Source organism: Olea europaea, chromosome 10 (genome assembly GCF_002742605.1).
Source record: "Olea europaea var. sylvestris chromosome 10, O_europaea_v1, whole genome shotgun sequence".
In the NCBI taxonomy this organism is placed as follows: Eukaryota; Viridiplantae; Streptophyta; class Magnoliopsida; order Lamiales; family Oleaceae; genus Olea; species Olea europaea.
Genome location: NC_036246.1, coordinates 37706198 through 37719585, shown reverse-complemented (window position 1 = coordinate 37719585; position 13388 = coordinate 37706198).

Sequence of the window (13388 nt, the reverse complement as noted above, 5' to 3'; positions counted from 1 at the left end):
TTTTGAATAGTATTTTTTTTTAAAATGTGTGGTTAAAATTTCATAAAATTTTATTAATTTGTGTGTAAAATATTTTATTGTGTAAATATATGATAAAGAATATTATTGTAGCAAACAATTTAATTTGTTAAAGTAGACAAACTGAGGCTGAGAATGAACTTACCAAAACATCATTACATCTGTTATTTTATAAAAATGATGAGTTGGATGTGATGATTGTTTTTCGTGGAGTATATGTTTTTCCTTTAAACAATCTAAAAATAATACACCGATAGAATTTTCGTATTATAATTTGCATAGTGTGATGAGATAATCAATAAAATCATAATATTAATTCAAGCCCACCTACTTCATGATATTTATTTAAAACGAATTTGCTACCTCTGCATGTGCTAAAGGTGTTTAGCAATAGTTCCCAAAAATAGAACAAATTTCTTCGCCTACAGAAGCAAGAAAGCAATCTGCAGGAGTTTCAACGAACTCAATAAAGTGTTTTTACTTCAAAAACAATATCGAAGGGGAGAGAATGAGATTTAAAGTAAAGAATGTTTGCAATGAAAATTGTGTAATTATTCTGACAGTGGGGCAGGCCATTTACAAACTCTTTCGTGTCCATTCGAACATCCTTCAAACGTTTTCAAAATAGTCGTCACTATTCACACAGCTTCCAAACTCGAATAGATAGTATTGTTCAATACTACGTCTGTTAAATCGATTAACAAATGACTGTTACATCAGTTAACAAGCCATCCAAACAAAAAAAAACCTGAAATAAGACAATCAAAATTAATTTCATTTAGTACCCCAAGAATTTGATTAATTACAATTTGACCCAAATAATTTAAATAAATTTATCTAAAAAATTAATATAGTACAATGACACATCTGCACCCGAACTCGAACTGGACTAGACTCGGACATGAGCACTTGCACGTGCTCATGTTAAGCCAAGCCTAGCTAAGTCGACCGACAAGACGAACAACGGAGGTGCACATGTGGATTAGGATCGAACCTGATAGAATATAGGTCTCCTCGAAGACTATTGGAGTCAAAACCCAATTCCTAAACTTTCACTATACAAACAACACCAAACTTTTTTAACTATCCTGCGTGGGATAAAGTGTTTAGCAATTTTCAATAAATCAAATTCTTCACTAGTTTATTTGTTTCTAGTGGGTTATTTTGACATCAATTATTTCATTTAATTCTAAATGATTTTCAATAAATAAATATATCGCTTTAGTTACCTCGCGAAGTATAACGTGAATATGCTTGATCTCGTTAAAACTAAAGTACAGGTCACACTGAAAATGAGGCTTAAAGTTGACCCATTTCTTTAATAATGAACTATTTTTCAACAATCTAATATAATTTTCGAAGTATAAATGAAAAAAACTACATCGGATAAGTAGTCAAAGACATTGAATTTTTTCTAGTAAAATCTATCGGATTTACTTGGTCAATCAGTAGCAAAATGTTTTGAACAGTCAGCTGTTCGTGTAAACCTAGACAATATAAGTCACACATTTCCCTTTAAACACAATTGGTTCTCGCGTTTGTGTCCATTTAGGCATTGGACACCTCCTAGTTCATGAATGGTTTTTGGAGAATCAATCTTCACATAACTCTCTTAGAAGTCACCCCTTCACATTCACACAGGTGATTTCCATAAAGAGTATTCTGCTTTCCTTCAATTGAACGAATCAAGATATAGATATCATTAAAAGCATAACCTATTTCGTAGCAGTTAGACACTGGCTTATCATAAGAATGAGTAGGATGTAGACCTTCCTAGTGCACATTGAGTTTTTCACAATTCGGTTATCCAATTGAACCTAGATTTTGGAATCTCCAATCAACTAGGTTGGGTTGCCACCATGAAAACTCTTGGTTATTTTATCAATTTTAACCCTATCCCATTGATGAAACTTTCAATTTTCTCTCTCATTGAACCTTTGGTTAACAGATCGACAATATTCTCTTTTGATTTCACATGGTCTCTAGAGATAATATCAGTAAAGAGCAATTGTCTAATGGTATTGTATCTACGATGTATATGTCAAAATTTATCATTATACATAGTATTTTGTGACCTTCCAATTGTCGATTGACTATCGCAATGGATACATATATCAGGCACATATTTTACCCAATATGGAATATCTTTTAAAAGATTTCTTTGCCATCCTGCTTCCTTTTCATCTTTATCTAGAGCAATGGATTCGGATTATATTGTTGATCTAGCTATATATGTTTGTTTTGGAGATTTATGTGACACTGCAACATCTCCAAGTGTAAAGACATATCCAGTTGTTGACTTAGGATCTTTAGTATCTGATATCCGACTTGCATTACAGTATCCTTCAAGTACTGCTCGATATCTCAAATAATACAATCCAAAGTTTTTTGTATGTTTTAAAACCCTAAAACTCTATACAATTGCCTTCCCGTGCTCAGTGCTCGAATTACTCATATATCAACTTAGCCTATTAATTGAATAAACAATATCAGGTCGAGAGTTCATGACATACATTAAATTATCAATAATACAAGAGTAATCCAATTGAGACTTATTATCGTCGGTGTTCGAAACATGATGCATACTAGCATCAATATGTGTTTTCATAGGAATAATATTATATATTTCTTGAATTTATCAATAATCTTTTCAATGTAGTGTGATTGAGATAATATGAGACCATCACATATGTTAGAAATTTTAATTCCTAATATAACATCGACCACACATAAATCCTTCATTTCAAATTTACTTGTTAACGTCATTTTAGTAGATTGTATTATGGTATCACTGTTATCCATAATCAACATGTCATTTTACGTATAAACATATCATGACATATCCATTTTGAGCGCTCTTGACATAAATACATTTGTCATGCTCTTTAATTTCGAAATCATTTGACACCATAACCATGTCAAATTTTTCATGTCATTTCTTAGGAGCCTACTTTAACCCATAAAGTGATTTAACAAATCAATACGCTTTCTTTTCTTGTCTTGAGGCCACAAATCCTTCATATTGTTTCATATAAATTTCTTCATCTAATTCATTGTTCAAATAATTCTTTTTTAACATCCTTTGATGTATATCCAAACTATTTAACGTTGCTATCGCAATAAGAATACGTATGGAATTCATTCTTGTTACAGGAGAATAGGTATCAAAATAATCACGACTTTCTTTTTGCTTGTAGTTTTTAGCAATAAGTCTAGCTTTATATTTGTCAATTAATCCATCTATTTTCATTTTCTTTTTTAAAATCTATTTATGTCCAATGGCTTATTGACGTTGAGAAGGTATACTAATTTCTATGTATAATTTTGTAGCATGGATTCAATTTAATTATGAATAGTTTCTTTCCAATATGAAGACTTTGATGTTCATTTTCTAACAAATATATTAAAAAATAAGGCCCAAAGGAGGTTGACGTCCTAGCCCTCATACTGTGTCTAGATTATTCATTTATAGATTCTTGACTATAACCTCTTTATTTTTCACGAGGTCTTCTTCTGTGAATTTAATTTACTTTGCATATTATAAGGAAAAATATTTTTGAAAAATGTAACATCCCTCGATCAATAATTATATTAACATGCACATTAGGTGTTTCAGATTTATATAAGATAAGTCTGTACGCACTACTATGGTAAGCATAACCAATAAATACACTATCGGTAGATTTAGGTCTTAACTTTTTTAGGTTTAGAAACTGATAACTTAACCAAACATTCCCATATCTTTAAATATTTATAGTTAGGCTTGTAAAATTTCCATAATTCATAAGATATCTTATGTGTTTTTCGATGGGTATTTTATTGAGAATATAATTGGTAGAAAACAAAGCTTCTTCTCACAAGTTCTACTGTAATTTAGAGCTTATCAATTTAGCATTCATCATCTCCTTCAATATTTGATTCTTGCATTTATCAATACCGTTCGATTAAGAAGAATAAGATGCCGTAGTTTGATGAATAATCTCATGTTCTGAACAGAATTTTTCAAATGGAGAGTCATATTTACCGTCTCTATCACTTCTTATTGCCTTAATCTTTTTACTAAACTGATTTTCAACCTCTAACTAATAGTATTTAAACACTTCGTTTGGTTTGTCTTTGCTTTTGAGTAAATACACATAACAATATTGAGTTCAATCATAGATAAAAATGATAAACTACTTTTTACCATCTCTAGTTTGAACAAACTTTAAATCACAAATATAAATGTGAATTAAATCTAAGGAGTTCGATATTTCTTTCAATATAACGAAAGGTAAACAAGCCATTTTAGTTTCTACACATATTGCATTTGTAAAGATCTAAATAGCACTTTGGTAATAAGTCCAATTTGATCAATGATAAGTGTATTTTATACACTTATTCGAGGCCTTAAAATGATAATATTTAGTGTTTCTCTAATAAATTATGGTCTAAATTGTTGCAATTGATGTTGAATAGGTAAAAGTCAATATTGGTACAAGAAAGTGGAAGAAACAAGAGGAAACCCCAGAAAAAAAGCTAAATCCAAAAGTTGGGGACCAAATTGTAACAATTCAATAGTTGATCCGAACCATGAATCAAAGGTTGAAAATGTTTGGAGGTCAAATTAAATATTTTGGAAAGTGAAGGGCTTGAATTGAATCAAAGAAGACGTGTTGCAAGAGTAAAAAAAACTCAAGGATTGAATTGCATTATCTTGAAAGATTGAGGACTTGAGGGCTAATATATATATTAGTCTATGTTACGTGCGATGCACGAGTTGTGCATGAATTATGATTTGGTTAGCGTATGTATTGAATATGTTTGAAAATATATTGGAAGATGAAATTATTGGCAAGGAACTAACCAGTGAATAATTGAGATAATAGTATACATATTGATGTGTTTGATTGTGATTTGTAAATTTGTAAATTTATCGTAATTAATCATGTGTTTGTATTACAGTCAATGATAGATAAGAGAAAATAAAAATTAACTTCATTACCATCGTTAATTAAAGAGTATAGCCAAGATAAAAATAATAATGACTGGTTTTCGAGATGGATGACGTAGGGATTACATATACATCATTTGTCATAACTTTTTTTGTTTGGCAATTTTTGATCAGGAAATTATACGTACTTAACAAAATAGAACTTCAAGATCAAATTTACAATAAAGACAAATTTCACAAATCGAAATAGCAAAAAATTTACAAAACCACACAGCACTCTTGTCAAAAGGTTGGTTTTACAGAAAAATATTTCAACTACCATTTACTCCAGTTTTTCTTTTTTAGTAAGTGGATTTGAGTCTGGACTTATGTTTTCGTCACAAGCCATTTTTGAGTTGGAACTCTTATTGGAAGATTTGAAAAGGGCTTTTTTCGCTGGAGGTGACCAATCTTCTTGATAGTTTGTACTAACGTTTTTCCCAACATTTTTTCCAACTGTTGTAACCACAACCTGACTATCAACGTTTGTTTGGATTTTTGGTTCAAGACTTGCATGATCAATATTTGCTTGAATTTCTTGTCCTGGACTTGGATGGTCAAGGTCTGTTACAGAGATGATATCAAATCTGTAACTTGATGAATTATGTTCATTTTGATGCTTTCAAGTAGAAAGCTCGTTCAGTATCCTGCATTTTTTTAATGGTTGCTTCAAAATTTGTCTTTGAACCTTGTGTTAATTTTAAATTGTATTAATATTATTCTACTAAAATATGTACTGACTGGTAAAATGTTTGAGACAAGTTGAATTGCTTACAAATTTGGTTTCCTCTATCAAAGACTCTGAAGTTGTAAATAATAGTTTCTCAGCTGGTTCACCAATTGCACTTGCACTAATTGATCCCGTGACATCTGAAAGCTGCACATATGCTCTAGCCCTAAAGTGAAAAAGAAATTAGTATTAATAGATACAAGAGTAATAAAAAGAAGTAGAAAGGTGTAAAAAATGAAAAGTAATTAATCGTTAGTGTATTTTACCGAGGAATGGCTTTGGAATTGGGATTTTTGCAAAAAATACAAAGATATGTTTCTCCAAAATCAATATTTCGACCGTCTAAAACAGTTGTTGCAGGCCATGTACCAAGATTTGCTATCAATTTTATCTATTGTTGCTGTGCCGGTTACCCAATAAAACTTTCGTTGTTACAGTATGGATATACTTAGAGAAATTACAAGGAAAAATAAATAATATGATTGAGTGTATCTTGTAATATATATCTCTATCTTAGGAAATAAATACATAATGAATAGCATACATAACCTTAATATTACCGCTAGAAGGCATCCCTGAAGATTTTGAATAGGAGTGAATTTACTTCGTACATGTGGAGAAAGATTCGTGGGGCTTTTGTCCATATATGATTTTTTGAATACAAAATCATTTATTTTAATGGAATTTGTTCTTACCCTAATCAAAAGACATGAAGATAATTAGTAACTCCAATAGTAATGTGTCGAAAAATAATAGAGAGGGAGAAAAAAAAAGAATAATAAAATATAGCACTTTGTACATACCATTCTGTCATTTGTTTTACTGCATTGAAAGGCATATTTATGAAGAAAGTAGAACGGACTTTCGTGGACAATTTTAAACATATATAATATCAATATGGAAAATGTGTAAATGATGTAATATATACCTTAAGAGAAGTTTAAATAATACAATAGAACATACCAAAGAATGATGTAACCTTTAGACGGGTTACGAAGATCACTGGCTTTTTGTCAATAATGTCTGCTATCAGTAAGTATTCTCTGTCAACAAATGAATCCCAAAGTGTAAGCACCATTGTTTTGAAATTCATGTCTAGAAGTATGATATCTTGCAACCAAGTTTGGTTGCCATCTTTGGATTGAATCAATCGTTTGGGTGTCATATCAACTGGAACTGCAAGTATATCTGCAAATTTGAAATAAGCTATCAAATTTTCCTTTTTTTTTTTAACATAAGAAGTACGAATTTGAAGGAAACTGTATTTCTGTAGAATCAGTAAATGATTATTTAATATCTATGAAATTTTGTCTTACTTAAATCAGCATCTGTATTCATGTATTGTTCGAGTTCATGAAACTGTGTCAGTTGATATGTTGAAAATACAAACTCTAGATTATCTTCATTCAATTCTTCAATACGAGTTTCTCCAGATATTGTCCATTGTAGAGAGCCAGTGGAATATCTGTAGTTTGTCGTATTGTTCTTCACGTAAGCTTTCGAAATAGTATAAGTTTTTCCCAGAACAAGTTGATCCTCAAAAGCAGTGATATTGGAATCATATAAGCTTGCCTGAATAGTATTACCCTGAAAAATGATGAGGAACCATATAAATAACTGTAATATATGTGATCTTAGATTAAGAAAAAACCAAAACAAAAAACAAAAAGAAATGAAGAAAAAAATATATGAAGAAGAGTTACCTGAGTATCCATTAACATCAAATGTTGGTACCTTCCATTGCCTTGTCTCGAAGGCTTTGCTGATTGTTTTTCAACTACAATCACTTTAACTTTTCACTTTTGATTGTTGAAAATAATTTCTGGTAAAAGTTGGTATTGTTCTTTCATGGTGACAATTTCGTAACAGAATAATAGAGGCAAAATACACACAAAAGAAAGATTTCTATGGCAAACGATTTTGAGATATCCAATTGACAAATAAAAGAAGATATATATAGACATGTAAAATTATATCATATTTGGTTTTCCGTACTTTATCTTCTATTCTTAATTTTATTTTTTTATAAAAAGTAATACAAGTATGTACTAAGTAAAATCTTATTCTTAGCCATATACTGTCATAACTTGTTGTCTGCATGAGATATGGAGATTACTTGTAATATTCATTTATTGATAGTACATAAATAACGTGAGTTCAATGATTTACACTTAGAGCATACGTAAAACTATATTTTATTCGTTCTCCCTATTATAAATATAATAAAAGGACGTCAAAATTTGGATTATCATACCCATACTCTATTGGTTTATAATGACTGAATATAGACATGAGCTGACAAATGTTTAAACATGGTACAAGAATGGCTCTGAATTAAATTAAGTTGTATTCACCGGGGAAAAAGTATTCATGCTACAAACCTTTATTGTAATGGAAGGAAAATTTGATTCAATTATTTATTTAGCTTAAATAAATTGAATTGTAATAAATATCTAAATACACGTGAATATGTTGATGTATGATTTTGTGTATGAAATTAAAGAATTCAAACAAAGACGTATATTTGAGATTCTATAAAAGGTGTGAGTAGTTTGTATTTCATAACACAACAAAAATACTTCATTGATTGTTGACGAAATGCATAAAACAACAATAATATACAGCTCATATGTGACAGCCTTTTATTTCGTGGTTGGTTTATGCTCATTTATTATACTTTTAGTCTCATAAATCTCTACATTTTCAAGAGAAACTCCTTGCAAATTTAAACTGGAGAAGCTCTGAAATTGGCTGGAAAAGATAACAATTTTACTTAAAAATTTACAATTGAAGAAACTTGCATATATCTGCACAGATCTGTATATGGGTAACAATTTTACCCATAAAAACTCCGTGATTATGGAGACCCAAGCCTTAATGGGTCTCCATTATTACGGAGGCCACAACAAGGCCTCCGTATGATGGAGGCCTGCTTCCGTAATCACGGAGGCCTTGTCGAGGCCTCCATCATATGGAGGCCAGTGTTGGCCTCCGTAATCCGGAGGCTTGGCCTCCATAATTACGGAGGCCTTGCCTCCGTAATTATAGAGGTCAAGACCTCCGTGATTATGGAGGCCAAGTCTCCATAATCACAGAGGCGAGGCATAATTTTGATGTCATGAATTGTCTAGACACGAACATAAGATATTTTATTATTGATTTTAAAATATTTATGTATGTATAGGTTATGAAGATATAATGTTTATTTGGAACTCTTAAAAAATGTTTCTCTATTTTTAATTTTTAGATTCATTCATAAATAAGATGTGATTTTTGGAATAATTATGCAGATGTCTCTAGAATACATAATTTCTCCGGATCAATGATTTTCTACTACAATTGTCCAGTATCCAAATTTCGAATATCTTTGAGACTTTGTACAATTTTTAGATTCGAATGAGCAATTTTCGTTGATGTGTAGTAATTTTTATGGATTTCTTTATGAAGCTTTCTACAAAAGAAAAAATGTACAATTTAGTAGTAGGTTGGTGCATGAATTTATATTGAGGCTTGTGAATTGTGGAAAAAATAATGAAATTTGGGTAAGGTTAGATGATCGTGTAGCCAGATTTGGTATGCAAGAATTTTGCATTATTACCGGATTACCTTGCCATGAACCATCCATGGATATTAATGATACAAATGATCGTCTTAGAAATCAATATTTTAATGGTACATATCGAATTAGTATGAAGATGCTTTATGAAGCATTCCATGCGTGCGGACATGAAGAAGATAAATTGAAGCTTGTTTTAGTCATATTGGTCGAATGTGTGTTGACGCCCACTTCAAGACAAATTGATAATAGAGCTCTTTGTATGGTTGAGCATCTGGATGAGTTCCTTGCATATTCATGGGGTCGCAAAGCATATTTAATCTTGTTATATTCATTGAAAGCATCACAATTTGAAAGAATACAAAGGTTGCAACGAAATGAACAAACAGAATGCAAGTATGCGTTACATGGGTATCTACTTGCATTCCAGGTAATTAGTCTCTATTCTTGTATTGACTTATTATATACAATATATTCCCATGAAATTTTTTTATACATATAATGTTTATTTTTTATTATTTTGCAGTATTAGATATATGAAGTATTTCCAAAGATCGGAAAGAAATTTGAACATCGTAGACATAAAAAATCACAGTGTACAAGAATATACAAGTGGAAACCCAACCAATTTGTAACTGAAAAAGAGATAAATCTTTTTTTGTCTACTCGTAATGTATGTGTTTATGAATGTACAATTAATCTCACATTCAATTATCTTAAAATAAAATTAAACTCAAAATAAACGATTTTGATATTTCAATTTGATTACAAATTCAAGTGATTACTGTGCTACAGCTTAATGAAGAAGAATTACAAAGTCTTTGGTACGAAACTCTTTCATTGCTAGTGGATAATGGACACAGCAGATTAGATGAGATTGTAAATGGAGTATTGGATAATGCAGTAAAATAAATCCCAGACAATATACATGTGAAAGAAACGACGATTCCCAGTACTTCTACGTCTTCACCTGTATTTGGGTCTAGCTCTATTCCCAGTGGCTCCAACTCCTTAGGTGAAGATAAAATGGAAGAATTGTTGGGTATCTACAAGCAACACATAACATCAGACGTGTCTGATGTATATAGCAACTTGAAGGTAGAATTTGCTGATGAATCAAGAGCTCATCACCATGTGATTTTTTAAAACCAAAAACAATTATTTGAGGAGCAAAAAAAAATGGCAAGAAGATTACATGCAACATCATTATCAGATAATTCTTAACAACCAAAGACAATTTTTCAAACGGCAACGGAAGTGGCAGGAAGATAGATATCAGGGTATGCAATCTTATATTGATACCAGCTTAAGTTCAATGAGATCCTATGTCGATGAACAAAATTAGGAAATACTAAACACATTATCTGAATGGAAATCAAACATGGAAGTCATCATAGGTTCCATGCAACAAGATATTCCTCTCGATACAAGCGTTGTTCCTTGCGATAAACCAAATGAGATATCAACAGCAGAACAAATTGAGAGCTCTAAAAGGTCGATAAAAGAGAAGAAAACAAGGGGAAACAAATACAGTCTTCATCATCTTCAGATCGTCCTCTAGAAGACTATCCTATGCAAAGATACATAAAAATTAGAAATTTTATAGCAGAGAATCAATCTGGGTAATAAATCTAATTTTACTTGTATTAGCTCAAATCTTCAAGTTCTCTTTTGATTTATTTGGAATTAATTAAAATTATGTTATACAGTACATACTTGGACGATGGCAATAACAATGTCTTTGGAAGAGACATGTTGAAAACTCTAATGGATCAAACACAGGATATAAATATTGTTGTAAGTAAAGTCTATGAATTACAATAGATTTTATTTCATAGTCGATATATATAATCTAATTTATATCTATTTATTTTATCAGAATATTGAGCTAGAGTTAGAACAATTGAGGCGGCTCATAAATGATGGTTGTCCTTTTGTTTCAAAAGAATATGCAATTATGGATTTCAAATTTGAAGCAGAATGTGCTCGTCAAATGATATGGCACACTGACACAAGAATGGGAACCACGAGAGGTGAAGCAGATGGAACTCTTATGCAAAGTTATATGAATGGCAAAGCACCTATATTTGGTCGTCCTTGGAGGACATGCAATTATATATTAATTCTGTGCTCATATTCGGACAATATTTGGTATCTTTTCGTTGTCAATATTTTTGAATGGAAATTCCAAATATATGATTGCAGTAATAACATACACACACCGGATCAAGTAAAAGCACATGCAAAAACTTCATTGATTGTGGTAGAAGCACTATTGAAAACAACTTTATCTTCCAGAGGAGATATAAAGAAACATAGGAATAAACACATAGAAGAGGAGATTATACCTTAGCTAAACTATGCAAACAATGGGTAAGCATTTAAGTGGCTTCTTTTTAGCAGAATATTTAATTTACTAAACTTAGTCATTTATTCTAACACTAAATTATTTCTTCCACAGGCCTAACTGTGGAATTTTCGTGCTCAAATATATAGAATGCTTTGTTTTGGGATATCTAATTGAATCAATTTCGTCGGATAAGATGAGCATATATAGACGAAAGACTGCGGTAGATATCTGTAATAACGAACACTTTCTTCATCCCCGTAAGTCCTAATTGTAGTAGATAATCAGAATATACCGATTGAAATATTATGTAATAAACTTGTGTTTTTTATCTTTTCTTTTCGTATCTTATCACTGACCCAAATAAATAAAGATATGTTGAACATGGAATATTATGAAGGACATGTTTAAAGATAATGACCTGACCCTTTTATATGCACCATGTTTCGTACTAACAAGTAAAGTATAATTGAAACGCATAATAACATGTAAAAATAACTAACCTTGTATAGCTCAATGTTATTCTCCTTGACACAAGATGAATTAGCAGAGAAAATATCCTCTTTTAGGCTAACAATAGATTGACAGTCCAATTAAACAAAACTTGTAATTATAGACTTCTTTAGTAGTATGTATCAAATTCAAAATTTCAAGGTAGACTACATTTTTTGTGCAATAGTTGTGTGATTTTATTTCATCCATTGGCTTTATTAGAACTTTTATGTTTTCTCTTGTTCTTGCTCTAGATAAAGTGACATATAATTGACCATGCGAGAAAACAGGTTCATGCAAATATAGTCCAATGAAATCTAAATGGTCATTGTCAAACAAGGACGAATGAGAAATTGAGTTCTCTTAAATGGTACCGAATACTTATCTCCCTCAAGTGGAATAAATAGAATTCTAGGTAAAAATACTTGTTTTCCACGATATTCACCTATTCCAATTTCGACTAAAATAACATTTTGTTTAAATTCTCGACAAATAAGTCTAGTCCCATTACACAAACCTTCTGAAGGATTAATGTTTCTAAAAAACATAACAGGACAGTTTCTTTTTAGTACAAGTTCATGTGGAAGGATACCATTTGGAGTTAGACTATTCAAAAAGTCCTCATGAATAAATCCTTCTGTTTTATCAATTACTTCATCAAAACTAAATTATGTAAATATCTCTTCTCAAATTTTTTAACTAACGATTGTTTATTACATCCACATGTTCATTTTTTGGAGTCAAAATAACTCTGTTTATCATAGTATTCAAATTGTCACCATATGTGTGAAAATTAGGAAACACAATAGCAATTAATTTTTTCAATGATTCATATTCACTCTCAAAATCTATTATTATATCTGAAGGAAGCTTAATCATGTGACATGTATGTTCTCTTTCTATTCCATTTCCAATTCTAAGTAAATATTCACAGAACAAAAGATCTAATTTAGCTCTCATATTCTCAGTCAATGGTAGTTGTATAAAATATTGCCATAAATCTGAAAAAACTAAACTGGCCTTCATGATATCATCTTTTGTTCCTCTTTGTACTACTGGCAACACTTGTCGAAAATCTCCTCTGAACACAACAACCTTTCCACCAAATGGCAATTCACATTCAGTAATATCTTTTAATATTTGATCCAAAGCTTCAAAAGCACATCTATTAATCATTGGTGCTTCATCCCACACAATTAGCTTTGTCATTTGTAAAAGTTGACCAAGTGATGATTGTTTACTTACTGAACATCGCATATCAGAACTTGCTTGA